The sequence below is a fragment of the Bufo gargarizans genome, chromosome 5, assembly GCF_014858855.1.
Source record: "Bufo gargarizans isolate SCDJY-AF-19 chromosome 5, ASM1485885v1, whole genome shotgun sequence".
NCBI lineage: Eukaryota > Metazoa > Chordata > Amphibia > Anura > Bufonidae > Bufo > Bufo gargarizans.
This window is the reverse complement of record NC_058084.1, coordinates 301,563,796-301,590,764: the sequence shown is the minus strand read 5'-3', so window position 1 is coordinate 301,590,764 and position 26,969 is coordinate 301,563,796.

Below are 26,969 nucleotides of genomic sequence, written 5' to 3'. Positions count from 1 at the left end.
CATCTCAAGCGAGGCTTGAGGCACATCGATGTACCCTTTACCGGATCTCATTTCCAACTAAAGCTCTCTTAAAATAAGGGCACGCGTCCTCAGCTACACAGGCGCTTTCCAGACAGTGCGAATGGACTTTTACCCCGACGCCAGCATCCTTTACATCTACCCTAACAAGCGGCAGAAGGTAGGACATATTTCAACTCTAAAGTAATAGCTATGGATACCTGGTTATGGATTATTTTTTGCAACGCAATTGCTGGAGTTTTTTTATTCTTACTGAAACGGGGTGGGAACCCGACTTCCAGCGGCAAACGGACGGCAGAGTGCCACGAAGTTTTGCTCGTATTTTTTTTTAAAACACACATTTTTGGGAATACTCTCAATCTTGGGCCTCTGCTGCATTAGTCAGTGTGCAATTTAAGCTAGAAATACAGCTATCATTTCCTGGGTTTTAAACAACACCCTTTTTGAGGAAAATACTTAATTTTACAGCCCTTGCTGCATCTGTCAGTATAAAATTCAAGCGTTATATACTGTTGTCATATTCTGTTAGTAAAAAAAACACCCATTTTGGGCAAATTACTTAATATTTCAGCCTTTGCTGCATTTGTGATTGTGAAAAACAAGCTTTAAATACTTCAATAATTTTCTGGCTTTGAAAAAATACCCATTTTTGTCAATACCCTCCATCTGGGGCCTTTGCCGCATTAGTCAGTGTGGAATTTAAGCTAGAAATACAGCAATAATTTTCTGGGTTTTAAAAAACACCCTTTTGGGGAAAAATACTCAATTTTACAGACCTTGCTGCATTTGTATGTGTGAAATTCAATCGTTATATAATGCTGTCATATTCTGTTATTCAAAAACACCCATTTTGGGGGAAAAACGTAATTTGCGGCCTTCTCTGCATCTGTCAGTGTGAAATTCAAGCGTTATATACTGCTGTCATATTCTGTTATTAAAAAAACACCCATTTTAAGCAAAGTACTTAATATTGCAGCCTTTGCTGCATCTGTTATTGTTAAAACAAGCTTAAAATACTGCAATAATTTTCAGAGTTTTAAAAAACATCCATTTTTGGCAATACCCTCCATCTGGGGCCTCTGCCGCATTAGTTAGTGTGCAATTTAAGCTAGAAATACAGCTTTAATTTTCTGGGTTTTAAAAGACACCCTTTTTGGGCCAAATACACACTTTTACAGCCCTTGCTGCATCTGTTCGTGTAAAATTCTAGCGTTATATACTGCTGTCATATTCTGTTATTCCAAAAACACCAATTTTGGGCAAAATACTTAATTTGCCGCCTTGTCTGCATCTGTTTGTGTGAAATTCAAGCATTGTATACTGCTGTCATATTCTGTTATTAAAAAAACACCCATTTAGGGCAAAATACTTAATTTTTGGCCTTGTCTGCATCTGTCAGTGTGAGATGCACGCTTTAGATACCGGTGTGCTATTCTGGTATTAAAAAAAACACCCATTTTGGGCAAAAATATTAATTTTGCAGCCTTTACTGCATATGTCATTGTGAAATACACCCTTTAGATAATGTTGTTCTATTCTGCTATTAAAAAACACCTATTGAGGGCACAAATCTTAATTTTTTAGCCTTTGCTGCATATTCAATTGAGAAATACACCCTTTAAATACTGTTATATTCTGGTATTAAATAAACACCCAGTCTGCATATGTACAGGTGATATTCACTCTTTAGATACTGTTGTTCTATTCTGCTATAAAATAAATCCATTTAGGGCAAAAAAAAAATTTTTGCAGCCTTTGCTGCATCTGTCATTGTGAGAAACACGCGTTAGATACTGTTGTTCTATTCTGTTATTAAAAAATAACACCCAATTTGGGCAAGATCCTAAATTTGAGAAATATGAGAAGAGCTTCAAATAAAAGACGTGGCCCCGGTCATGGTGCTGCTGGAGGAGCTCCTGTTGCAGGGAGAGGATGTGGTCGATCTGTGCCAGCTATACACACAAGTGAAACCCCTTCCTCAGGTGCCAGTAGGCGACAGAACCTTCAGCAGTATTTGGTCAGGCATAATGCGGCTCTACGATTTGTGAGGCCAGAACAAGTACAGGTGATAGTAGATTGGGTTGCTGACAGTGCCTCCAGTTCCTTTACATTGTCCCCCACCCAGTCTCCTGCTGAAAGATCAGATTTGGCACCTGCAGCCGATGTCCATCAGTCTTTCACCTCACCCCCTTCCAAATCTGAGCCCCAAGTTATGCAGCAGTCTCGTCTGCTTTTTAATGACTCTGCTAGCAGGGTTTCCCAGGGCCATCCACCTAGCCCTGCCCCAGAAGTGAAAGAAATTGAGTACACCGATGCCAAACCACTTATATTTCAAGATGAGTACATGGGAGGACCATCGCAGCACGTCTCGGATGATGACGAAACACAGGTGCCAATTGCTGTGGCTTTTGAAAGTGTGCAGACCGACAAGGAAGGCAGGGTTGAAGACTGGGTGAAAGATGATGTGGAGGATGATGAGGTCCTCGACCCCACCTGGAATCAAGGTCATGCGAGTGACCTGTGTAGTTCGGAGGAAGAGGCGGTGGTCGCACAGAGCTACCAGCACAGCAGAAGAGGGAGCAGGATACAAAATCGGAGCGGCCGTCCCCTAGACAGTACGCCTGCTACTGCCCACCGCAGTAAGGGACCAAGCACACCAAAGCCAGCTCCAAGGAGTTCCCTGGCATGGCAGTTCTTCATACAATGTGCTGACGAAAAGACAAGAGTGGTTTGCACGCTGTGCAATCAGAGCCTGAAGCGAGGCATACACTTTCTCAACCTGAGCACAACCTGCATGACCAGGCATCTAAGTGCAAAGCACAAGCTGCAGTGGAGTAGACACCTCAAAAACCAAGAAAGGTCTCTGGCTCCTCCTGCTTCCTCTTCTGCTGCAGTCTCGGCCTCTTTATCCACTTCTAGAGTGACAGTGCCACCTGCCACCCCGCAAACAGAGGATCTGCCAGCAACACCACCACCTGGGTTACCAAGCATCTCCACAATGTCCCACGGAAGCGTTCAGCTCTCCATCTCACAAACACTGGAGCGGAAGAGGAAGTAACCCCCTACCCACCCGCGATCCCTGGCCTGAATGCTAGCATTTCAAAATTACTGGCCTTTGAAATACTGTCATTCCGTCTGGTGGAGACGAAAAGTTTTAAAAGCCTTATGGCGGTGGCTGTCCCACGGTACGTCGTGCCCAGCCACCACTACTTTCCCAGGCATGCCATCCCTTCCCTGCACAAACAAGTTGGGGACAAAATCAGGTGTGCCCTGCGCTACGCCATCTGTGGCAAGGTGCACTTCACTACGGATACGTGGACAAGTAAGCACTTCAGGGATATTATTTCTCCATAACAGCACACTGGGTAAATGCAGTGGCGGCTGGGCCTGAGGTGGTTAGCAGCTTGGCGCATGTCCTTCCACCACCAAGGATTGCAGGGCGCTTCAGTTTGCCTCCTGTTGCTTCCTCCTCCTACTCCGCTTCCTCATCCTCTACTGGCTCTTTATCCGGTCAGCGTAACACCTTCACCACCAACTTCAGCAAAGCCAGGGGTAAACGACAGCAGGCAGTTTTAAATATAATCTGTGAGACAAACCCCACACCACGCAGGAGCTGTGGACAGGCCTTGAACAACAGACTAATGAGTGGTTGGTGCCAGTGAGCCTCGAGCCCAGCCTGGTGGTGTGCGATAATGGGCGAATCTCTGTCATGGTCTTACCTCCTTGCTGTTCCCTTCGTTTGACATGTGCTGGCGGCCATCTTGGTTTCTGGGTTTTCTTGTAGCCTCCCACCCTGCGGCTCCTCCTTCCCACTGGGAGGAGCTGGATGCCCAGCTCATATATATAGGAGGTCTGTGGCTTCAGTTCCTTGCTTGGTCCTCCTGTGTTCACATGCTTCCAAGACTGCTGCTGCTTCTGGTTCCTGATCCTGGCCTCGTCTGACTACCCCGTTGGTTCCTGATTCCGGCTTCGTCTGACTACCCCGTTGGTTCCTGATTCCGGCTTCGTCTGACTACCCCGTTGGTTCCTGTTCCTGGCTTCGTCTGACTACCCTTCTGGTTCCTGACCTCTGTCTCCGCAAGACCCTGCTTCGGTTTAGCCATCCGTTCGGACTTTGCTTACGGCTTGCTCTTCAATAAAACCTTCTTATTTTCCACTTATCTCTTGTTGTACGTCTGGTTCATGGTTCCATGACATTAGGACCAAGCCATGAATTCTGACGGTACAGGGCCACCCTCGCTACCTACGCTGGTTGCCAGACTTGATCAGCAGGATCACCTGTTGGGTCGGTTCGCTGTGGCGTTGCAAACCCTGCTTGAACGCACGGCTCATTTAGCTTCCGTTGCCGATGGGTCGGTTGTCGCTCCTGGGCCCGCTCCTACTGCCGCTCCGGTTGTTGCGCCAGAGTCTACCCTGACACCTGTTGCTGCGCCTGTGGTGTTTCAGGGTATGACCGGTTCTGCCCCCCTTCCACAGCGCTTTGGGGGAGAGCCAACTCAGTGCCGAGGTTTCCTTAACCAGGTGGGCATTTACTTCGAGTTGCTGCCACATGCCTTTCCTACTGAGAGATCAAGGGTGGGCTTCTTGATCTCGCTGCTCTCGGACAAGGCCTTGGCCTGGGCCAGCCCTTTATGGGAGAACAACAATCCGGTGGTTGCCGAGTTTTCCGGTTTTGTTGCTTCTCTTCGGAAGGTATTCGATGTGCCGGCTCGTGCTGCCTCTGCTGCGAAGCTCCTTATGTCCATCAGACAGGGTTCACGATCCGTAGCTGAATACGCCATTGAGTTTCGTACCCTGGCAGCAGAGGTGGGCTGGAATAATGAGGCTCTGGTCGCTGCTTTCTCTCATGGTCTCTCGGATGCCTTGAAGGATGAGGTTGCAGCTAAGGACCTACCAGTGGAGCTCGAGTCTCTTATTTCTTTCCTGATTTTGATTGACACCAGACTCAGGGAGAGACCTTCCTTTAAGGAGAGCCTGCGGAGGTCTCCTAACAGATTGGCGCCTACGTTTGCTGTCCCACCCGTGCCTCCCTCTCCTTCCACGCCTCCTGGGGATGACTTGTCTGGGGGTGAACCCATGCAGCGGGGGTTTGCTCGCCTGTCTGAGGGGGAGAGGGTACTCCGGAGACGCGAGGGCCGATGCATGTACTGTGGTCTCGGTGGGCATTTTCGGTTGGCATGTCCGAACCGTCCGGGAGAACGCTCGCACCTGAGGTCCTGTCGGGGGCAGATCTTGGGTGGAGTCTCCTCGTCCCCGGTTTCCCGTGTTGACAAACCACTGATCACGGTTGTCCTCTCCTGGGTCGGGGGCTCGGTGACGACCCAGGCGTTGGTGGACTCTGGTGCTGGTGGTTTGTTCATTGATAGAGTGTTCGTTGCCGCCAATTCCATTCCTCTGCAGCCTCGAGGTTCCCCACTGGCTCTTGAGGCGATAGACGGCAGACCCCTTCTGCCGCCACACGTGACTCATGAGACCCTTCCAGTGGGGATAGCCATTGGTGCCGTTCACAGAGAGTCGGTCTGTCTCCAGGTTATTTCGTCTCCACACTACTCGGTGGTCTTGGGGTACCCCTGGCTCCAGAAGCATAATCCGACTTTCGATTGGAGATCGGTCGAGATCCTCTCGTGGTCACCGCAGTGTGGGGCTAGTTGCATCCATGGGCCTGTCAAGTTGCTGTGTACTTCCTCGGACTCTCTGTTGCCTCCTGAATACGAAGAGTACCGGGATGTATTCGATAAGGTGCGCGCGGTTGCCCTACCTCCGCACCGCCCATACGATTGTGCCATAGAGTTACAATCCGGTGCCGTTCCTCCTCGTGGCAAAGTCTATCCACTGTCGGTAGCGGAGAATGAGGCCATGGAGGAGTACGTGAGGGAGGCGCTTTCACGCGGACACATTCGCAAATCCTCGTCCCCGGCAGGGGCTGGATTTTTCTTTGTGAAAAAGAAGGGCGGCGAGTTGAGGCCTTGCATCGATTACAGGGGTCTCAATCGCATCACGATCAAGAACGCTTACCCGATACCCTTGATTTCCGAGCTGTTCGATCGCCTCAAAGGGGCCACGGTCTTTACCAAACTCGACCTGAGGGCGGCATATAACCTGGTAAGGATCAAGGCGGGCGATGAGTGGAAGACCGCGTTTAACACCAGGACCGGTCATTATGAATCCTTGGTTATGCCCTTTGGGTTGTGCAATGCGCCCGCAGTCTTCCAGGAATTCATCAACGATGTTTTCCGTGACCTGTTGCAGCAGTGTGTGGTGGTCTATTTGGATGACATCTTGGTATATTCTGCATCCATGGAGGCCCACATTCTGGATGTCAGACGAGTGTTGCAACGCTTACGAGAGAACAAGCTGTTCGGTAAGCTTGAGAAATGCGAATTTCACCGATCCCAGGTAACCTTCTTAGGTTACATCATTTCCGCTGAGGGGTTCTCCATGGATCCTGAGAAGGTTTCGGCTGTCTTACAGTGGCCCCAGCCCAGTGGGCTTCGTGCCCTGCAGCGCTTTTTGGGCTTCGCCAATTATTATCGGAAGTTCATCAGGGACTTTTCCATGCTAGCCAAGCCTCTCACGGATCTGACCAGGGAGGGGCAGTAATCCTCAGGTCTGGCCGCTCGAGGCCATCCGAGCTTTTGAGGCTCTAAAGTCCGCCTTTGTGTCGGCTCCGATTCTGTCGCATCCCAACCCTGGGTTGCCTTTTGTCCTCGAGGTGGACGCGTCTGAGACGGGAGTAGGCGCCCTCCTGTCTCAGCGTAGAACACCAGAGGGTCCTCTGCTTCCTTGTGGGTTTTACTCCCGGAAACTGTCTTCCGCGGAGTGCAACTATCAGATTGGTGACAGGGAGTTATTGGCCATCGTGCAGGCCCTTAAAGAATGGAGGCACTTGCTCGAGGGCTCGGTGGTTCCGGTTCTCATCCTGACGGACCACAAGAATCTGACCTACCTCTCTGAGGCCAAGAGATTGACACCACGTCAGGCCAGATGGGCTCTGTTCTTGTCACGTTTTAATTACGTGGTCTCCTACCTACCCGGCTCCAAGAACATCAGAGCGGATGCCTTATCACGGCAGTACTCCGAGCTGTCCGGGGAGGAGTCGATTCCGACTACGGTCATACCCCCGAATCAGATCCTGGCCGCTATTCGCACCAGCCTGACTTCTCCTCTGGGTGAGCAGATTTTGGCGGCTCAATCTGGTGCTCCCTCTGGGAGACCCAACGGCAGATGTTTTGTGCCTGAGGAGTTGCGCACTCGGTTGTTGCGAACCTACCATAACTCCAAGGCCGCGGGGCACCCTGGAAAGAATCAGCTGTCCTGGGCGGTCTCACGTCTGTTCTGGTGGCCTTCTCTACGTTCCGACATCGCCGCATATGTAGCGGCATGCTCCGTTTGTGCCCAGAGTAAGTCCCCTCGGCACCTTCCGTTGGGCCTTTTGCAACCCATAGCCACCGGGGAGCGTCCATGGTCACACCTGGGGATGGATTTCATTGTGGACCTCCCTGCATCCCGAGGCCATACGGTCATTCTCATGATTGTGGATCGGTTTTCCAAAATGTGCCACTGTGTTCCTCTCAAGAAGTTACCCTCTGCACAAGAGTTGGCCTCGATTTTTGCCAGGGAGGTCTTCCGGTTGCACGGTTTGCCCAAGGAGATTGTGTCGGATCGGGGGAGTCAGTTTGTGTCCAGGTTCTGGCGCGCCTTTTGCTCCCAGTTGGGGATTCATCTCTCTTTCTCCTCGGCCTACCACCCTCAGTCCAATGGGGCCGCAGAACGATCCAATCAGGCCTTGGAGCAATTCCTTCGTTGCTATGTCTCCGATCACCAAGACAATTGGGTTGACCTCCTGCCTTGGGCTGAGTTTGCCAGGAACACGGCGGTGAACTCTTCCTCTGGGACGTCTCCCTTCATGGCCAATTATGGGTTCCAACCTGCCGTGTTACCGGAGGTATTCTCTCCCCAGGATATTCCGGCTGTGGAGGATCACCTTTCCGTCCTACGTGCTTCTTGGGTACAGATCCAGAGGTCCCTTGAGGTCTCTGCGCAGCGCCAGAAACTCCAGGCTGATCGCAGACGAGCGCCCGCTCCTTCCTACCAGGTCGGAGACCGCGTATGGTTGTCCACCCGCAACCTCAACCTTCGAGTGCCCACTCCCAAGCTGGCGCCTCGCTTTGTTGGTCCCTTCCGAGTGCTTCGCAGGGTAAACCCGGTAGCCTATGCCCTTGCGCTTCCTCCTGGCATGCGGATCTCCAACGTGTTTCATGTCTCCCTGTTGAAGCCACTGGTGTGTAATCGTTTCACTTCCTCGATTCCTCGGCCTCGTCCGGTCCAAGTGGGCAATCGTGAGGAGTATGAGGTGAGCAATATCCTGGACTCACGCCTGGTCCGCGGTCGGGTGCAGTTTTTGGTCCATTGGCGTGGTTATGGTCCAGAGGAGCGTTCCTGGGTTCCCTCCGCAGATGTCCATGCTCCTGTCTTGCTCCGAGCCTTCCACGCACGCTTCCCTCAGAAACCGTTCCTTACTCCGCGGAGGAGGGGCCCTTGAGGGGGAGGTACTGTCATGGTCTTACCTCCTTGCTGTTCCCTTCGTTTGACATGTGCTGGCGGCCATCTTGGTTTCTGGGTTTTCTTGTAGCCTCCCACCCTGCGGCTCCTCCTTCCCACTGGGAGGAGCTGGATGCCCAGCTCATATATATAGGAGGTCTGTGGCTTCAGTTCCTTGCTTGGTCCTCCTGTGTTCACATGCTTCCAAGACTGCTGCTGCTTCTGGTTCCTGATCCTGGCCTCGTCTGACTACCCCGTTGGTTCCTGATTCCGGCTTCGTCTGACTACCCCGTTGGTTCCTGATTCCGGCTTCGTCTGACTACCCCGTTGGTTCCTGTTCCTGGCTTCGTCTGACTACCCTTCTGGTTCCTGACCTCTGTCTCCGCAAGACCCTGCTTCGGTTTAGCCATCCGTTCGGACTTTGCTTACGGCTTGCTCTTCAATAAAACCTTCTTATTTTCCACTTATCTCTTGTTGTACGTCTGGTTCATGGTTCCATGACAATCTCGTAGCAGCTCTGGGACTAGCCGGTTTGACGCACATCCCTTGCCTGGTGCATGTGCTGAATTTGGTGGTGCAGAGATTCCTTAAAAATTGGCTGGGGGGATACAGAGGACACAGACGATACACCTCCCACAGAGTACAGCTTTTCGTTGCCTCTTGGCAGCCTGGCACACATGAGTGATTGCATGCTGCAGTGTCTCCGCAATGACCGCCGAGTTGCCCACATTCTAACTTGTGCTGATTACTGGGTGGCCACACTGCTGGATCCCCGTTACAAATACCATGTGCCATCCTTAATTCCCTCACGTGATCGTAAGATGCGCAAGTACAAGTGCACGCTGGTAGACGCGCTGCTGGTGGTATTCCCACCTGACAGTGGGGGCACAGTGGAAGCACAAGGCGAAGGAGGAGGTCGCCAATGCAGCTGGGGCACCGCCAGCACATCAGAAGGCAGGGTTAGCATGGCTGAAATGTGGAAAAGCTTTGTCATCACACCACAACAACCAGAACCACCATCTGATATTCAACATCTTAGCAGGAAGCAGCATTTCATCAATATGGTGAAACAGTATGTGTGCACACGCCTACACGTACTGAATGACGGGTCTGCCCCCTTCAACTTCTGGGTCTCCAAATTGGGCACATGGCCTGAGCTTGCCATTGACACCTTGGAGGTGCTGGCCTGCCCTGCAGCCAGTGCATTATCTGAACGTATGTTTAGCACGGCAGGGGGCGTTATCACAGACAAGCGCAGCCGTCTGTCCACAGCCAATGTGGACAACTCCTGTTCATTAAAATGAACCAGGCATGGATTGCACAGGACTTGTCCATACCTTGTGCAGAATAGACATGTATATCGGCCTTAACCAGCTATTGTTATACTACAGCACAATTGCTCATTCTTGTATTTAGGATATTTCACACTGTTTTGGAGTGTACCCTAATAAAGAAATTAAAATACTAAATTTAAACCAAAAACCAGTGTTGGCTACCTCGTGCTCCTCCACCGCCGCTTCCACCTACACCGCTACGTCCACTGCCTCCTCAAACTTCTACTCCATATGGACCTCCACCTCATAAATCAAGTTTTTTTTATTTTAGTTGCATATATTTTATTTTATGTAATTGCACTAATTTGTCTGTTACATTTTCAGGGGAAATGCACCAATTTTTGGTTGTGATATACCACTACTATTCTTAGTAGACAGGTAAAAAAAATCACTAATTTGTCTGTTATATTTTCGGGTTAAATTCACCAATTTTTGGGTGTGATATACCACTGCTATACTTAGTAGACAGGTAAAAAAAATTACTAATTTGTCTGTTATATTTTCAGGTGAAATTCACCAATTTATGGGTGTGATATACCACTGCTATACCTAGTAGACAGGCAAAAAAATTCACTAATTCGTGTTATATTTTCGGGGGAAATTCACCAATTTGTGGGTGTGATATACCACTACTATACCTAGTAGACAGGTAAAAAAAATCACTAATTTGTCACATTTTCAGGTGAAATTCACCAATTTTGGGTGTGATATACCCATGCTCTACCTAGTAGAGAGGTAAAAAAAAAAAAAAAAAAAGAATTTGTCTGTTACATTTTCGGGTTAAATTCACAAATGCTTGGCTGTGATATACCACTGCTATACCTAGTAGACAGGTAAAAAAAAATCACTAATTTGTCTGCTACATTTTAAGGTGAAATTCACCAATTTTTGGGTGTGATATACCCATGTTCTACCTAGTATACAGGTAATAAAAAATCACTCATTTGTCTGTTACATTTTCGGGTGAAATTTATAATTTTTTGGGTGTGATATACCACTGCTATACCTAGTAGACAGGCAAAAAAAATTCACTAATTTGTGTTACATTTTCAGATGAAATTCACCAATTTGTGGGTGTGGTAGACCCCTGCTCTACCTAGTAGACAGGTTAATAAATTTCAAAAAAAATTCTGTTACATTCTTCGGTGACATTTGACAATTTTTCCCGTGAATAAATCCCTGCTCTGCATAAGTGACAGGGACAGAATTTTTTTAAAATAATCTGTTCCATTTGTGGGTGACATTAACCCATTTCTGGAGAAATATCTTCTATTCGTCTTTAATTGGCCCTTTCATTCAATCCTTCTGCTTTAATAACTTATCCCACATTTCCGCTTTATCCCATTGCAGCCTTTGACCTTCCTTGGATGAGGTCTCCCTTTTTCACGCTTTCTCTCCAGCGTGGAACCCTGATTCGCCAATAACCGTGATCAACATGGTAGGCTCAGAAAAGAACATTGAAAGTTGATAGAGAAGATATCCAAATGCATCGTGGACGTCACAGGGACGTACGATAAGGCAGAAGTTATCTAGAGTCAACAAAGCGTCAGCAGGGCCTCTCCTGTCTAATGTTTCCAAATCCTAAATGCCCCAGTGACAGTCCCTATAATTTTTTTATTAATCATTCCAATAACAGGGCATCTTAAGAGTCTTGTATTGTATTTTATCGTCACTACCTCCCCGAGTCGGGAGTGGGTAATTGCAGCGCGCCCCCTCCTTTCCTTCAATACTTCCATTTTAATAGATTCTCCCACATTTCCGCTCGATCACAATTAAATTTCATCCTTTGATCTCCCTTGGATGTGGTCTCTCTTTCTCACGCTCCCTCTCTGGCGTAGAACCATGATTCGCCGCTACCCGTGATCAACATGGTAGGCGCAGAAAAGAACATGGAAAGTTGATAGAGCGGATATCCAATTGGATCATGAAAATCACGGAGACGTGCGACATGGTGCGGCAGTATGGTTGCACACTCCTACACGAACTGACTGATGGGTCTGCCCCCTGCAACTTCTGGGTCTCCAAATTGGGCACATGGCATGAGCTCGCCCTTTACGCCTTGGAGGTGCTTGACCTGCCCTGCAGCCAGTCTATTGTCTGAACGTGTGTCTAGCAAGACTGGAGGGGGTTATTACAAGTTATAGTTCCCAATGTTTTGGGGTGTACACTAATTTAAACAAAAAAAAAATTAAATAAATTAAAACAAAAAAACTGTGTTGGCTACCTCCTCCTCCACCGCCTCTTGCACCTACACGGCCACATCCTCTGCCTCCTCAACCTCCTACTCCATATGGACCTCGTCCGCCTAGATCAAGATTATTATTTTTACGTATTTTATGTTATTTAAAGTCTTTTCCCTATCCACATTTGTTTGCAGAGCACTTGCCATGCTCGTAACCACATTTTGATGCCATTTGCATCCCTCTAGCTCTTTCAATTACATTTTTAGAGCCATTGTGGACAAGCTAACGTTCATTACAATGAACCAGGCATGGATCTCACAGGACTTGTCCGTACCTTGTGCAGAATAGACATGCATAACGGCCTTAACCAGCCATTGTTATACTACAGCGCAATTGCTCATTATGTATTTTGGATATTTCAAACTCTTTTGGAGTGTACCCTAATAAATAAATTAAAAAATAAATAAAAATTTAAACCAAAAACCAGTGTTGGCTACCTCGTCCTCCTCCACCGCTGCTTCCACCTACACCACTACGTCCACCGCCTCCTCAAACTCCTACTCCATATGGACCTCAACCTCATAAATCAAGTTTTTTTTTTGTACATATTTTATTTGATGTAATTTCACTGATTTGTCTGTTACATTTTCAGGTGAAATTCACCAATTTTTTGAAGGCAAAGGGTGGTCACACCAAATATTGATTTGATTTGCATTTCTTTCTTGCTCATTTACTTGATATTTTATTAATTGATAAGAATAAACTATCAACACTTCTATTTTTGCAAGCATTCTTACATTGTAGCCTTTTTATTTTTACCACAACTGTGTGCATGCACCTAGAATAATTAAATCTGTTTTAAAGACAAAGAGTAGTCGCACCAGACATGGATTTGATTAATTGTTTAACTACTTAGCATTTTGTTAATTGATAAAAATAAACTATAAACTATAAACACTTCTATTTCTTTTTAAACATTCTTACACAGCAGCATTTTTCCAAACTTATACAAAACTTTTGCACAATACTGTGTCTTGGGCATCCCAGTACTATTTAGCATTTAGCAAAAGCAGTATTAGAACAGTATTAGAACTTTTTCACTCTGGTAATACCAAGAGGTTCTAGCCAGCCACTGAAGGAGAATACTCACATGCCACATGAATGCAGGCCGCAATGCATTTTGCACAAGTACTAGATTTTTAAAACTATATTTTTAAGACAGACATTTACGACAGATATTATAATGTCAGTCCTTATTTAGTATTTTTTTCTTCAAGAAAACTGAAATATAAAGTCGATAAACTCCCTTATTATTAATCAAAGCACTGCTGTAAAATTAATTAAGCATGTAGCTGAATTCACAGATACATAGAAGTTGACAGAACATAACATGACTTATTCAGGCTGCTCATTAATATAATCTTACTCTTAACATTACCATAAGCATAATACCGAACATTTCACTTGCAAGATTTATGTCGTTGGAAATTCAGTCCTAACACTGATGCATTTTAGCAGTTTTATATTATTGACAGCACACCCTATGGATTTTTGAATTCTTCAAACTTCAAATTGTATCACATTTTTTTTTTCACTTTTAGCTAAAGGGCATGTATTTCCCATAATGTAAATGCCCCTCTCCTCTATATATCTGTCATAATGTGTTTTAGTTAACTGTAGTGTTATATTCATGAAAAATGGTTTTGTGAATGCAAGATGCATTATGTGGCTTATGTAATATAGGTGGGAAATAACGGTATTTCTTAAACCCTATGAAAAGATTTCTATTTCCACAGGTTTATGTAATAAATGTAAAGCAGTGGTCCATGTGTTTTAACTATATGTCTTGACAAAGGCCTGAGTACATCTCTTGGTTCAAGTCAATGTTTTACCTCTGGCTCCTCTTTTGGTTTTTTGCCCTAAACAACAATACATCTGCATGACTGATTTCACTCAATCTATCATATATTATTTAGAACTAATGACGTGACATGATATTGGCTGACATCTTAGTGATTCAGCCAACAACTGTCTCTAGAAAAAATATAGGATCATTGTAAAACATTGTCAAGTCCATTTACAGAGCAAATAAATGTTGTTAACCGGACCACAAAATGGGTACGAGTGAAATGATCACTTAAAAATGACTCTCCATAACATTTTGCAGATGACAAAGAGAGGCCTCACCTTTCATATGTGGTGTTGAGTAACATTAAATATGAATAGGGAAATAGGGGAACATTTATAGCCCACTGTATTCCAGAAACTGGCATTAAAGAGTTGCAAAGTTTGCCACATGCTATGGTTGTGCAAAATTAAAAAGTTTTTGGGGATTTTAGATCGGGGCAGTGCATGGGTGGCTTTAGCTGGCAGGGAGGAAATTGATTTTGACCGACATGTTATATGCCAGTCTTAAGATATATCTCTCATAGTCTATTAAAGATATGCCAGTGATATGACTATGATTTTTACCTTGGTACTAAGTTCTAGTAATTCTATAACCCCTTTGGTGCCATTGTAAGATACCGATGAAAGGTCAAGCAGACTTGGACAAGTTTTGAATTTAGCGTATTCTTTACTGAAGCAGTTTGGCCAATATACTTCAACAATGATGAGTGCAGTGGGTTTTATACACAACTGGAAAAGACTATATATTAATTAGGGTGGGTTTACACTAGCGTTAGGGATTCCGTTATGGCTTTCTGTTATAACATGGTTATAACGGAATACCCAGACAGAGTGCAACACGGAAGCCTTTAAAAGGCATTCTGTTTGCTTTCTGTCCTAATAGAAGTCTATGGGAAAGCATAACGTATCCGTATGGGTCCCGTTATGCAAGACGGAAAACAAAGTCCTGTCGACAGGACTTTGTTTACCGTCATGCATAATGGGACCCAGATGAATCCATTTTGAGTCCCATAGTCTTCTATTAGAACGGAAAGCAAATGGAACGCCTTTTAAAGGCTTCCGTTTTACATTCTGTAATAATACAAGGCAGAGGAACGGATCCGTCCTTCCGTCTTATGGATTCCGTTATTTTCCGTTATAACCAAGTTATAACGGAAAGCCATAATGGAATCCCTAATGCTAGTGTGAACCCACCCTTATAGTAGCAGCTTCTTCAATTCAGGTAAGAACATTATAGGACAGCAGTCTTTACTTTATAACACAAAGTCCACTATAATATTCGGGGAGCTGGTCTCTTTTATATCGCCTTGCAATCAGCCTCTCTGTACACCAGGTACTCTTTTCTGTGTTTATGGTCATGCTGTGCTGCTCAGTGATGCTGCCGCTTTTCCAGTCAGGGATGCACTTAGCCTTTCTTGACGCCAATGAAATCAGTATACGGATGACTCTGGTAATGGCTTCCTTGTTGCAGACAGATTCTTGTAGTAACTATGTGCCGAGACCATGGGACCTTAATCTCTCATCCAGTGACTCCGTCATCACCCTCTGGCTGCTTTGTTGTGTAGGCTCTAACAGGGTGCTCAGTTATACAAGCATGTGCAATAACTTACTCTGTTCTGGACCCCCCCCCCCACACTCTGACCCAAAATGTATTCTTATATGCAACTCCAGCACCTTCTGATGTACATGACACCACCTCCAATAGTATTTTCAGCTGCCAACAACTGAGGAACCACCATCACCTATTACTGTTATGGCATTTTTTAGGGAATGCTGCCAAATTTTAATTATGTGGCTGAATAACATTAGTACAATTTTCCCCAAAGGGAGCTAATTTTTTAACCTGTGTGGTCCACCAAATGCTGGAAAATGTAAATTTTTCCATTGCAATAATCCTACTACTTGAAACTCCAGTCACAAGAATGTTTTCTGATTGGATTTAGTAAAGGTGAACAGCAGCGTAATTTATTAGTACATAACGGTAGTTTGTTTTTCTCAGATAGATCCAGCTATTAACAACTGTCAACTTTGAATTTTTAATAAATTCAAAAAAAATTATAGACCCCAGAAACCGACTGTTCATGTTCACATCATGTAGCCATTACAATGAATACTGCTAAGAAATGTCACCCTTGATCGGATCCATATTTTTCTGCGTGGTTTACATAAGGATGACAACTCTTTAAAAAAATATGAATGTATCAAAAGATTTGTGGCATAATAGTTTTACCCCATTAACCTACATATAGTGTTGCAAAAAAAATGAACCCATTGAGGCAGATTGACTAATTCAAATCTATTGCAATCCTTGCATGCGTGCGGCAAATTTATTAAAGGAAGTCTGTCGCTTAATCTGAGACTTTTAGACCGCTCAGATAAGGTTATAGACTCCTTTGCCCTCATTACAATGGCACCTTTATTTGTTCTGTTCCTCGCTGAGATCTTAAAAAAAAAAACTTTTTAAACTTATGCTAATGAGGTTTGGCAAGTGCTTAATGTGAGGTTTGGCACTTGCCACACCTCACATTAAGCCCTGAATCACTTTCAATTGCTGTCACATATGACGTCCTTTAACTAACATATTGTTCACAAACAGTTTTTGGTACAGAATTTGCAGTGGTTGGCAGAAAAAAATTGCAGAATTTGCTAATGAGGTTTGGCAAGTGCCCAGGGTGGCGTTACTGCAGCAAGTGCCCAAGCCCCTCGGCGATGTGCCCAGAAAATTACACCTCTTTCACCCCTCTGGCCCGCCCTTGTTTCTGGGCACTTGCCGAACCTCATTAGCATAAGTTTAAAAAGGCATTTTTCGAAGATCTTGACGAGGGACAAAACAAGCAAAGGTACCATTGTGATGAGGGCAAAGGAGTCAATAACCTGATCTAAGCAATCTAAAAAGCTCAGATTAGGTGACAGAGTCCCTTTAAGCATCTTAAACACATTTTGCACATTACAGGACAGTGGACGTGACTAGGAAAAGGGTAGAAAATTATACAAAAGTGTATAGCCATAAACCAATTTTATCATGCAGCATGAGACTCTGAGATGAACTTAGACTGTCTTGTATAAGCCTACACTGTCTGTATCTTAGACAGTATTGGTAAATCCGTCCCACTTAATTTACAGTAAATAGCCAATGCAGCACTGGGGTGGGTTGGTTTGAATTTAACCGTAGGCCCCCATCTGCATGGAATCTGCATGTTTACTGCATGTCTATGAGGGTTTCCTCTGGGATCAATGGTTTTTATGCAGGAATACATAGAGGCTAACAAGTTTTATATAAATGGTACATATTTCACATAAAATCTGGTTTTATCCTACTCTACCAGTGAATTAAATAGTATGCATTTTTTCTGCCAACCATTGCAAATTCTGAATCCAGGAGTACTTATAAAAACAAAGATGTGAAGGCCAAAAACTGTTTGTGAACAATATGTTAGTTAAAGGACGTCATATGTGACAGCAATTGAAAGTGATTCAGGGCTTAATGTGACAAGAAAAACCTTGCCAATGACATCTCAACCTCACACAAGGAAGAAAAAGTCCTCAGAGGGTTGACAATAGAGAAGCTAAACAGATGTACCTGTACAGCATTCACATTCTGCATATTTCGCTAATGTCATCATTAAACAAACAAATGCATTATTATTTAAGGATGAATGCAATTTATTCAAGACCCCTCAAAACTTGATTCATGTATAGATAAAGTCTTTGTCGCACTCTGCTTGTAGGTGCTGTAAGTCTTCAATATAAAATAGAAACTACAGCACCTAGTATTGTTAATTGATAGTAGAATTTTATTCGGTATGCGACAATAATCATGTGTAACGTTTCAGCTCGCAGGCCTTCATCAGACACTATGCCACAGATGGGGAGAGGAAGAATTAGGTAGGAGGAAAAACCAGGCGCTGTAGGCAGGATATGCGTTGGCACATGTATTAGAAATGGGTGCCTACATACTTCTTCCTCTCTCCATCTGCGGCATAGTGTCTAAAGAAGGGCTACAAGCTGAAACATTACACATGATTATTGCCGCATACCGAATAAAATTCTACTATCAATGAACAATACTACATGCTGTAGTTTCTATTTCATATAAATTCATGTATAGACAGGTGGGGTGTCAATGTATTATGTGTGCAGTGTAGAGGCATATATCTACTATATTACAATATTACACAGTATGAGTAATTACTATTCACTAACAGCCTCCTAACTGTAGAGATATCAACCTGGAGGAGTTGTTGATGAAGGGGAAAGTGGAAACGGCCTTTGTGCAGCATGTAGTCAACATAAAATGGCATGGCTAACCTATAGCAGGTGTACTACAGAAAACTGGTAGGTAGTGTTCAGAATGTCACTCTAATCTGAAATATGACCACTGAAAATGTTATAAAATTTGAAAACATCTTATTCTGATTCAATGATTTCAAGCACTCGAGAATATTACCCTCTCTGGTCCTGGATCCTGCAGAGCGTCGCCATCACTAGTCCAAGAATCACTAGTCCTAGACACTGCCAAAACACTGCAGCACATAACCTAGTCCCTACAGATTATTACAATCCTAGGATAAAAGGGGCCCCAGAATCCCAAGGTCCTGTATAGCACTGTAGCTGTGGTTAATCTGCTTCCTAGCTGGCTTGCATTTAGACCTTTTTCTACCACCAAAACAGTGATAGAAAATGGTGAATGAGATGGGCCTGCCGGCCCTTCCCCGCCCACACCCGACCAGGCCATGCCCAGAATTTTAGACCTGCCATGAGGGGGGAGAAGTCGCAGATTGCGGTGCAACTAGGTGTATTTCAGATTGATAAATAACCCCCTATGTGCACAGACACTTGAAATCAGACCAGCTACAAGACTACAGCAGCTAGTGTGACCTGAATGAGTGGTACATGCACATGAAGGGAAATGAATCAAGTTGACCGGCCTATGCATTAAATGGAGGTACAAATAATGTATTTGGGCAATTGTGTCTTATGCAGGCTGCAATTTAATGTGCTGTGATTGTTGTGTACTGAGATTGAAACACAAGAGGGAAGGAGAAATACACTGGATAAGGGAGAAGCTAACTCTTCAGGAGCTGTTTGACTGCTTGACACTAGTGCCCACATTAATGGCGAAGCTCTCCACTAACTCCTTGCCATTTCTGATCCCTAGTGCTAAATGCAAAGTGTAGAAGGTGATGGCAGTCAATTAGAGGGGAGGTCCAGCTGACAAACAGTCTTGATCTGCTTTCTTGATCCCTGTGCTGTGGCTTAGATCGCTTCTGCTGTGGCACTGTGGATGGACAGGGATTATGGCGTAAACTACCATAATCAATGATTAACTATAAATGCTAATTACATAGATTGCAACCCAACCAACTACTTACCCTCTGATTTAATCATATCATACAGTAAAATTTCTACACACCCCTCTTAAAATGAGAGTTTTTTGACCGTACAATTCAATTGAAATTCAAACTGTAATCTTTAAGGTGGAAACATAAAAATAAAGAACTAAAATAATTGTGTCGCATACATATGCACATCTTTAAACTAATACTTTGTTGAAGCACCCTATACATATCTAACAGCATTTGGTCTTTTGGAGTAGGAGCCTTTCAGCATGCCACATTGTGACTTGGCAATATTTGCCCATTCTTCCTTGCATAAGGTCTCCAAATCTGTCAGTTTGCAAGGGCATCTCCTGTGAACGGGCATCTTCAGGTCAACCCACACATTTTCAATTAGATTCAGTTGCTGGGCCATTCCAAAACTTTGATCTTCTTCTGGTGAAGCCATTCTATTGTTGATGTGGAGTTTTGCTTTGGATCGCTGTCATCTTGAAAGGTGAAATTCCTGTTCATCTTCAGCTTTTTAGCAGAGGCCTGAAGGCTTTGACTAATATTTGGAACTGTTCATAATTCCCTCCACAGTTCCAGATGCAGAAAAGAGCCCAAAGTTTAATGCTGCCTCCACCATGCTTCAATGTGGGTATGGTATTCGTTTGGTGATGCGCAGTGTTGGCTATGCGCCAAACCTACTTTTCTGAATTCTGCAAAATAATTCAATTTTAGTCTCATCAGACCATGACACATTTTCCCACATGGTTTTGTAAGACTGGACATAGATTTGGGCAAAACATATTTGAGCTGATGGTTTTCTTTGCAAGAAAATATATCCATATTGCCCCCCTAACCCACAGCCCAGACATGAAGAATATGAGAGATTATTGACACATGCAATACATTACCAGTACTTACCAGAAATTTCTGGAGATACTTTAATGTTGCTGTAGGCCTCTTGGCAGCCTCCTGGACTAGTTTTCTTCTTGTCTTTTCATACATTTTTGAAGTATGTCCAGTTCTTGGTTACAGATGGCCTTGCAGTTCGTCCGGCGGTCACTTCACGGCAAACTTTGCTTGTTTGCTGTTAACCGAACAGACGAACATATGGCGATGTCCGCCAGTGCCATATTCTTTGCATTGTGCAGAATTTGACCCATGACACATCCATCAGGTGGGACAGGACAACCAATTGAGATGTTTCAGCACATGGACACACCACTTACCCTTTAAATAAACCCGATCTGGCCGCCATTTTACATTCTGTTTTTTGTTAGAGTAGGGAGAGGTTACTGTGTGTAGCAGGGGCAGACTGTTAAAGAGTATAGAGACACTAAACGCTAGCTAATAGGGCCACAAAAGTCCTTTTAAGGACTGGTATAGGTGTGCTATCGATAGGTGTGACTTACTGAGGGGTGTAATATACTTACAATATACTTTCTAACATACAAAGTATATTATAGTGCATTTGTATTGTGCAGCAGTTGTGTGTGGTCCTGCTGCAATACTGCAGCTTTACAGAGGGACAAACGCTATTGGAACAAATAATTGTAACTGGTGTGCTATACCAGTTGCCCCCCAAAAAAATCTGATTGAGGAAGGGGTGTGATACACCTATAATATCATTTCTATATAGTGCATTTGTATTGTGCAGCATTTGTGTGCGGTTCTGCTGAGATACCACAGCTATACAGAGGGATAAACAATATTGCAACAACTAATTGCAACTGGTGTGATATAATAGTTGCCCCCCCAAAAATCTGATTGAGGCAGGGGTGTGATATACCTATAATATAATTTCTATATAGTGCATTTGTATTGTGCAGCATTTGTGTGTGGTTCTGCTGAGATACCGCACCTATACAGAGGGACAAACGCCATTGGAACAACTAATTGCAACTGCAATAGTTGTACCAATTGCCCCCCAATAAAACTTATTAAGGGGTTCTATATACCTGCTTTCACAAATACTGCTCTTCTATAGGGACTTTGTCACAGGGTCATTTTAAAAAAGACAGGCAGAGGAAGAGGCAGGTAGGGGTCGGGCAGAAGCACCAGGCCAGAGCCTAAGTGGGAAGTTGGAAAAGTTGCGTTGCGTTACATCAAAGGACACACCAGAGTTGGTTGAGTGACTCACTCAGACTTCCGCTTATGCACCCTCCTCATCCTCTGTATCTGCACCCTCCTCACTCTCTGCTGTGTACACCCCCAAAGACACCACCACCACCACCACCATAGCCCCTCCACTCGATTTAGAGGAATTCATTTCCCATCAATTCCCAGACCTTACCGATGCGCGGCCATTCTTGGCATCGGATGAGGAAGAGGAGGTAGCAACGGCCGCCACCCAGCGGTCTGACGACAGTACCCAGATCAGCCCAAGGAGGGTGATCCCCGCTGTTGCTGCCTACTCCGAGATCTCTAATGTCAGTGGTGGTGAAGGTGACGATGATGATGTGTCGATGGACATCATGTGGGTGCCCACAAGAGAGGAAGAGGAGAGGAGTTCAGAGGGAGAGTTGAAGCAGCAGAGAGGGAGGAGAAAGAAGAGAAGCAGGCAGAGCTCGCAGGGCACAGGAGGCAAAGAGCAGACTGCAAATGTATCTGGAGCGAGCCATCCACCATGCACGGTCACATCTTGCGCTCCCAGGACGCCAGCACATGGCTCTGCATTGTGGGCTTTTTTTAACTTGTCAGCTGCTGATAATAGTGTTGCCATCTGCAGCCTGTGCTGTCAACGCATAAGTCACAGTTCGCCCAGCACTCACCTAGGGACGACTGCCTTAAGAAGGCACCTAGCCTCCCGTCACCGAGCACAGTGTGAGCAATGCCGTCAGAACTCACAAAGCCACACTCCTGGTGCTCCACATCCTGTCTCTTCTCCTTCTCCTCTCTCCTCCCATTTATCCTCCACTCCACCTTCCTCCTTCATCGCATTCATCTGGCACAAGGCAGGCTTCCGTGGCCCAAATGTTCGAGTGCAAAAAAATGATGACACCGGATAATCCTCTTGCCCAACGGCTGACCGCTGGCTTGTCGGAACTGCTAGCCCACCAAATACTGCCATATAAATTGGTGGACTCGGAGGACTTTAGAGAATTTTTGCCCATTGGCACACTGCAATGGAAGGCCCCGAAAGGAAATATTTCTCACAGAAGGGCATACCTGAACTATATGGCCACATTCAGCGGTAAGTTAATATATCTCTGGTAGAGTTGAGCGAACCCGAACTGTAAAGCCAATCAACAAGCATTTAACTTGTGTGCCCTTAGAAGCCATCACAGCCATGCCTACTAATGGCATGGCTGTGATTGGCCAGTGCAGCATGTGACCCAGCCTGTATATTAGCGCTGCATGTCACTCTGCTCTGATTAGTGTAGGGATAGGATGCTGATGCTGTGAGGGAGAGAATAGGACAGAATCTTTAATCAGAAGTGCTTGTTAACTCAGCAATCTACCTAGATTTTGTTTTGTGGGTGCAGTGCACAATCTTTTTACCCTGTACTGAGCCCAGTGACCCAGAAAAATAACTTTTATCCGTCTATTAGTTAGTTGGGTGGCGGCGGCCATTTTATGCAAGTTCTGTGCACCAGCACAGCATATGTTCATTTGTGACAGACAAATAGAAGCTTGAAATACTGCAATTATATTCTGGGTTTAAAAAAAATCACCCATTTTTGGCAAGACCCTACATCTGTGGCCTTTGCAGCATTAGTCAGTGTGCAATTTAAGCTAGAAATACAGCAATAATTTTCTGGGTTTTAAAAAACACCCTTTTTGGGCAAAATACTCAATTTTACAGCCCTTGCTGCATCTGTCAGTGTGAAATTCAAGCTTTATATACTGTTGTCATATTCTATTATTAAAAAACACCCATTTAGGGCAAAATCCAAATTTTTCAGCGTTTGCTGCATCCGTCATGGTAACCCTACGGGATAGGGTGGCAGAGGGGTTAAGTCATGTGATATTTTTATAGAGCAGGTTATTATAGACGCGGCGATACCTAATATGTATACTCTTTTTTTATTTATGTAAGTTTTACACAAAGATTTAATTTTTTTAACCAAAATAATCATGTTTTAGTGTATCCATAGTCTGAAAGCCATAGTTTTTTTTCAGTTTTTGGGCAATTATCTTGTGTAGGGGCTGTTTGACAGTTAGATTGGTACTATTTTGGGGTGCATATGACTTTTTGATCGCTTGCTGTTGTACTTTTAGTGATGTAAAAATGGTTTATTTAGCACAGTTTTTATTTAGTATTTTTTTACTGTGTTCATCTGAGGGGTTAGGTCATGTGATATGTTTATAGAGCTGGTGGATATGGACCCAGCGATACCTAATGTAAACTTTTTTTTTCCTATATTTTACCAATTTTTTGGGGTGGAAATGAATTTTTTTTTAAATACTTGAAACTTATTTTTTTTTGGGAGCAAACTTTTTTTCAACTTTTTTTTCACTGAATTTTTTTGTCCCACTTTGGGACTTCAACTTTTGGGGGTCTGATCCCTTTTACAATGCATTCCAATACTTCTGTATTGGCTGCATGCATAATACAGTGTGTATAACTTATACAGCTTCCTGCCTGTGAGATCCAGGGGGCTGGATCTCACAGGCTCTTCACCGGAAGGCAGGCCGCTGCCTAAGGAAGGCACCTGGCTGCCTTCAATGCCATCGGGTCCCCATTACAGGAGCACGGGGACCTGATGGCCACTGCACTCACCTCCCGAACCACCCAGAAAAGCCACAAACCACAGGTCTGAATTGACCTGCGGTTTGCTGAGATCACCATAGGACCCCCCTCGGCACTCTGTTCCGATCACCGCGCGGCGGTGATCGTAAATACACATGATGTACCGATACGTCTTGTGTCCTTAAGTACCAGGGTATCATGACGTACCGGTACGTCATGTGTCCCCAACAGGTTAAGCTAGAAATACAGTAATAATTTTCTGGATTTAAAAAAACACCCATTTTTGGCAATAACCTCCATCTAGGACCTATGCCACATTAGTCAGTGTGCAATTTAAGCTAGAAATACAGCAATAATTTTCTGGGTTTTAAAAAACACCCTTTTTGTGCAAAATACTAAATTTTACTGCCTTTGCTGCATCTGTCAGTGTTAAATTCAAGCGTTATATACTGCTGTCATATTCTGTTATTAAATAAACACCCATTTAGGGCAAAATCCTAATTATGCGGCGTTTGCTGCATCTGTCATTGCTAAAAACAAGCTTGAAATACTTCAATAATTTCCTGGGTTTTAAAAAACACCAATTTTTAGCAATACACTCCATCTGGGGCCTATGCCGCATTAGTCAGTGTGCAATTTAAGCTACAAATACAGCAATAATTTTCTGAGTTTTAACCGCTTCCGGACCGCCTAACTCAGGATCGCGTTCCGGAGGCGGCTCACTCAGGCACAGTCACGCATCTACAAATACAGCAATAATCTTCTGAGTTTTAACCGCCTCCAGACCGCCTAACGCAGGATCGCGTTCCAGTCACGCATCTATGCGCCATCTCGCGAGATGTGAGATGACGCTCACAGTCGGCATGCGCATTGCGGGCCGGCAAAAGTTTCAGCACAAGTTCGTCATCAGCCTGCCAGCCAATGATTGTCGCTGGCAGGCTGATGATTTTCAGAAAAACGAATATAATGTGTTAAATGGCTTCTCTGCTCCTCTGCTGGTCCTTTTCGTCAGTTGGTTTCAGCAGAGGAGTAGACATCACAGTAAGTACACACCAACAGTACACTTAGCCCCAGATCACTCCCCATCACCCCAATTAACCCCTTGATCACCCCTTGATTGCCCCTGTCAGTCACCTAGTCAAAGGGAAAAAAGTGATCAGTGTAAACTGTCGCTTTTTTTTTTCACTGGTATTGACTGATAGTTTTAGGATAGTTTAGGCCCCTTGGTTAGGTAGTTAGCAATTGATTCGCTGATTAGCCCCGTCGTAGTGACAAAAAAATTATTATTTTTTTTTTATCACTGCGCAATCACTTTACAAGCGCTGCGGCGATAAAAAAATCAGTTTTGATATTTTTTATCAATCGCAGCGGCCTCCGGTACTTCATTAGCCTCCCATTTGTAAGACAGGCTTGCTTTTTTTCTTGGGCAGCCTCAGAGAATACCCCCTAAATTTAGTAGTCCAAATGGCAAATAAGGGGTATTCTTCTGAAGAGGCCTACAGGCTTCTGACCCAGTCAGATGAGGAATGGGAACCCTCATCTGACGAATCCAGCGGGTCAGAATATGAACCTGTAGAAAGCAGTGGCACTCTGACCCAAAGTTCGGACGAGGAGGTTGAGGTCCCTGATACCACCAGGCTTACCCGGCCCCGTGTTGCTAGACCACAGGTTGCGCAGGATCCGCTTCAAGGGCAGCAGAGTGGGGCTGGCGCTGTCGGATTACGTGGTGAGGCATACACCAGCAGCGCAGCCCATCCTGGACCAAGTACCAGCACTGCCGTAGAACATGGTGAAGTGGCGAGCACCAGAAGGGCAGTTGAAGCTGGTAAGGTGGCACGTGCAGTAGTTCCCCAATCGCAGCCACCGCACAGACAGGCCCGTAGAGCCCCTAGAGTCCCTGAGGTGTTGGCAAACCCTGATTGGCAGCCCCCAACTTCAGCCGCACCAGTAGTTCCCCCTTTCACCGCCCAGTCTGGAGTTCGAGTTGAGACAGCTCAGATCGGTTTCGGCACTGGGATTTTTTGAGCTGTTCTTGACTGCAGAGCTCTTGGACTTAGTCGTGGCAGAAACAAATCGGTATGCCACTCAATTTATAGCCACAAACCTGGGAAGCTTTTATGCCCAGTCTTTCCGGTGGAAACCCGTCCAAGTTTCCGAAATTAAAACTTTTCTGGGCCTTCTCCTCAACATGGGCCTAACCAAAAAGCATGAATTGCGGTCATATTAGTCCACGAACCCAATTCATCACATGCCCATGTTCTCTGCTGCCATGTCCAGGGTACGATTTGAGGCCATCCTGCGTTTCCTGCACTTTAGCGACAACAGCACCTCCCGTCCCAGAGGCCATCCAGCTTTTGACCGGCTCCACAAAATTCGGCCCCTCATAGACCACCTTAACACCAAATTTGCAGATATGTATACCCCTGAGCAAAACATCTGCGTAGACGAGTCCCTTATACATTTTACCGGGCGCCTTGGCTTCAAACAATACATCCCAAGCAAGCGCGCCCGGTAAGGGGTCAAATTGTATAAGCTCTGTGAAAGGGCCACAGGTTATACCCACAAATTTCGTATCTATGAGGGTAAAGAGCAGACCCTGGAGCCGTTCAGTTGCCCTGACTACCTGGGGAGCAGTGGAAAGACAGTCTGGGACTTGGTGTCACCCTTATTTGGCAAGGGGTAACATCTTTATGTGGACAATTTTTACACAAGTGTGCCCCTCTTCAGGCATTTGTTCCTAGAACAGATTGGCTGCTGTGGCACCGCGCGACCTAGTCGCCGGGGCTTCCCCCAACAGCTCGTTACCACCCGTCTTGCAAGGGGGGAGAGGGCTGCCTTGTGTAACGAAGAACTGCTCGCGGTGAAATGGAGAGACAAGCGTGACGTTTACATGCTCTCCTCCATTCACGCAGACACGACAATACAAATTGAACGAGCAACCAGTGTCATTGAAAAGCCAGTCTCGGTC